Source organism: Triticum dicoccoides, chromosome 5B (genome assembly GCF_002162155.2).
Source record: "Triticum dicoccoides isolate Atlit2015 ecotype Zavitan chromosome 5B, WEW_v2.0, whole genome shotgun sequence".
NCBI classification, from domain to species: domain Eukaryota; kingdom Viridiplantae; phylum Streptophyta; class Magnoliopsida; order Poales; family Poaceae; genus Triticum; species Triticum dicoccoides.
The window spans coordinates 670,089,900-670,093,685 of record NC_041389.1 but is presented as its reverse complement, the minus strand read 5'-3'; the positions used below and the strand labels follow the sequence as shown (position 1 = coordinate 670,093,685).

At 49.3% G+C, this 3,786-nt stretch overlaps 1 non-coding gene across 1 annotated transcript; it reads left to right on the top strand.

Annotated features, from left to right (window-relative positions):
- The first annotated feature begins 3,186 nt into the window (after positions 1-3,186).
- On the top strand, positions 3,187-3,259 carry TRNAE-CUC. The gene has a single exon. It is a non-coding gene; the product is annotated as a tRNA-Glu (tRNA).
- The last annotated feature ends 527 nt before the right edge of the window (positions 3,260-3,786 follow it).

Sequence of the window (3,786 nt, the reverse complement as noted above, 5' to 3'; positions counted from 1 at the left end):
TTGAAGGGTTGCAGTGAGACGTGATACGAGAGGCCAAGCCGGGCGAGAGGTCCATGTGTCCCAGGCCGTCGAGTGTGTTTCGGTCAACCGACGCAGTGGTAGGGGAATCACCGCCTAGAACAGTGTGGTGTATCGCCGGGGTCAGGTGAGATAGATCTTGCATGGTTATTTTAGTGGATGGGTGTGGTCCAAGCAAGGACGTGGAGTGGATAGACATGACGGTGGGCGACGGATCAATGGAGTCCGCTTCGAATACGATTGGAAGGGGTACACTGCGCATTGTATGTGATGCGTGGTCAAACGAGTCAAAGATCATAAGTTTGAAATTTGAAAACTGAAGTGGCGCGCAACGGAGAACCTCACTTCTGACCTCTCGAGAACACATGCACTAAGAACAAATTGCGAGCAAGCGTGACCGCGTCGAAAACACGTTGAAATGAGAACTGGTGGTCTAAGGCATTATTAATCAGTGTTTCATTAGCACATACCGAATTTGAGCAGAAGACAATCCAAATTGGGGTGGTGGGTTTATGAGAGAGGCATGTAGTGGGTGTGGTGACTAGGTAGTGGTACTTAGAGTAAATCAGCTTATTAAACGAGACCCCAGGACGGAACAGTCGTACCTTTGCATGCGTTCGCGGGTGGCTGGGCGTTGTGGAAGATACAGGAGACCTAGGTGGCAGACGACCATTGGCATTTGGGGGCCCCACATGCATGGGGGGCATGCAGGAAGCGGAGCGCGAGGACAAGGACGACGCGCCGGCCGGGCCTGAGGGCGGCACAACAGGCAAGCGCGGCGAGGCCACTGGCCGTTGAGGCGAGGCCGGAGGCATGAGGGGCGCGACAGTGATGGTGGCGAACATGCGAGGGGCCACAATCGGCGAGCAGGCGGCCATCAACGTAGCGACTGAGGCAGAGGAGACCGGCGCAGAGAACGCCGCCTTTGACAGGCGGTGGATGGAGATGGAGTTCGGGGCTCCACCAAACCGGAAGGAGAGAAGCATGGCAACAAGCGTTTCGTCGACCGTGAAGTCGGCTTTGTGAACGAAGAAGATGATCCTGACCGGGGTGGTCGAGTCCATGGGGTGGGAGAAGACTTGAGAGGAGAACAAATCGAGGATGTTACGTGTGAAGTCGACGCCAGGCATTGGGGAGAAACCCAGCTGAGAGCTCAAGAAAGCGGCATCATGGCCAAAACGGTCACCGATGTCAATGGTTTTTTTGGGGATGATGGGGGCGTGGTGAAGTTGTTGGGGGAGAGGGAATGGAAGAAACCTGATGGAGTGAGATGTTGCAACCAGCGCGGGCTCGGCAAGAAGCACTCGAATGATGCGTACGTCCGAGATAGAGATTCGAAAGGTGTCGTCATTGAGACGAGTCACCTGGAAAGCCGGAGCGTTGCCGCCCAGGCAAGCCTGCATGAGGATGGCAACCAGCTCCTCGTCGAGGTCGAGCGAGGAGTGGTGGACTTGCACGGCGAGGAAGCATGGAGCCTCATGGCGGCGGGGGTTGATGTGCTTGGAGAGGCAGCGCCAGACCTGCGCCTGGAAGTCGTCGCCCATGGCGTCTCCAACTCCAAGTGCCACACGTAGGGCCTTGGAGGTGGGAGAGTCGTGCCATGGGATTGGGTCATGGAAGGCCGCCACGGAGGCCGGAGCGAGGGAGGGGCTGGCGGCCGCGGTGGCTGGAGTTTTGGGGTTGGTGGTGGCCGGGGCCGAGGGGCCGGGGGAGAGGAGAGGGGGAGGTGGAGGCATCTCAATCGTGGCTTTTTTTTGCATGGTAATACATGTCTCATTTATATAGAATAAAGATCAAGTTACAAGGTACGTAAGTACCGACCATACATGACTGAAAAGATAGGAAAATCCTATGCAAAATACCGGCGCCTGTCCCTTTCCTTCGACACCACTGAAGCGGCCACCAAAGGGTAAAAAGACAGATCACCTCTTCGCCCAAGCTCGACGTGGCTCCATCGCTGATCAGCAGCTTTACGGACCTCCAAAGTAGTTTGCCAAAAGCAAAGCCATAGTCGTTGAAAGAATCAGACCGGGGCAACATGTCCCCGGACACGCCATCGAACTTCAGAACTGACACCTCGCATGACGACGACGTCGGAGAAGGAAACCAGAACTGCCCGCCTTCAACCACAGACCCAACACAAGATACTCCACCTTCCAGCTGTCACTTGCGTAGACAACCGCCTGCGCGTACTCCTGAACGACAAAACCTCCCAAGATACTCCATCTCAATCGTGGCTTGAAGGGCGTATGTAGCAACTTTCAAAGATCTGACTGTTACATGTATGTATTTCAAAGTGCCCACCAAGTCGACGTCACCCCTTTCCAAATATAATAAGTATTGCAATAACAGAAATTGCTAGGACTCCAAGCCAACCAAAAGACTCCCTAGCGACAGACCCCAAAAAGGATGAACATTGGACACTGAAATAACAGAAGATTCAATTGATTCTATCGCAATACGTGAAGGTCACAACCTATCTGAGGGGTCTTGGCTAATCAAATTGTATGACCCCTTAGCGATCACGCAATGCTTGCCACACAAGAACTCTTATCTTCAAAAACGGACTTTGATTATTATTTTCAGAGTTTAGCCAAATGAAAGGTTGAAGCACTATATATGGAACTTGTAGGGTAAACCCCATTTCTTACTGCACGCCCACCATTAACATCTGGCTTATCAGAGATATATATACTGAGCATCTATATAAAGAAAAATCAAATAATTTGTATCCGCACTCCCAAATAATCTCTTGAACTGGACATCCAACATTCAGAATCCAAATCATAACACTTACATATCGCATCAGGATTAGTAACGATAAATAAAATGTTCAAGGAATTGAATTCTGAGATGAGTGTGACCCAAGTGTCATGAACATGTTATGATTGCCCGTATCAGGAACTCAACACGAAAACCAAACCATCCTCACATTGCCCATATTAAACACGACACTCCACCTGAACATGTTTGACCTCCTACAGAGCCTAGTGGATGTCAGTAGGTTTCGCGTTGATCCTTCTCGTGCAAATGGAGTGGTACATTCTTCGTATATTTTTTTAGTACACGAAAACGACCAGGATATTTCCTCAACCATGTGCGGTGAGTGATCCTTGAAACCAGGATAGATCACTATTTTTCAAAATGTTTTGCTAGAGTCATCACAAATCCGTCGTAGTCTAGGTGGTTAGGATACTCGGCTCTCACCCGAGAGACCCGGGTTCAAGTCCCGGCGACGGAATTCTTTTTTTCCCGTTTTTCAATAGATTTTAGTAATCAACAGTTCATCCCAGAAAGTATGGCTTTTTTGTCTGAAGTATTCTGCCTGGTTATCTTTATAAACAGTTTCAGTTTTGTGTTAATACATTCCTGACTACTTGCAAGCATGATGAAGACTTCTATAGCTTTTTTTGAGGGAACGATGAAGACTTCTATCTAATGTCCTAAGAGATTAAATATTCTGTGTCCTTTAGGGAATCTTCGGGACAGTCCAGACACACATGGGAAAGTTCAGTCGACCTGAAACAAGCCGACCAACTGTACATTCATGCCCTTCTTTTACTATCCCAACAGAACCCTAAACCTTTTGAAAAAGAAGACTACTAGGATAGCATGCTGTGATTTTCAATATTTTTTTGGCATTGCACCGCTAATAGATATTACAATGGACTCATGTCTTGTGCGAAAAAAAAGCTCCCCTGGTCTAGAAAAGATAAGACAACCAGCAGAATTCATGGTTGCCGAGCCATTATTAGAGTGAGGTAACAA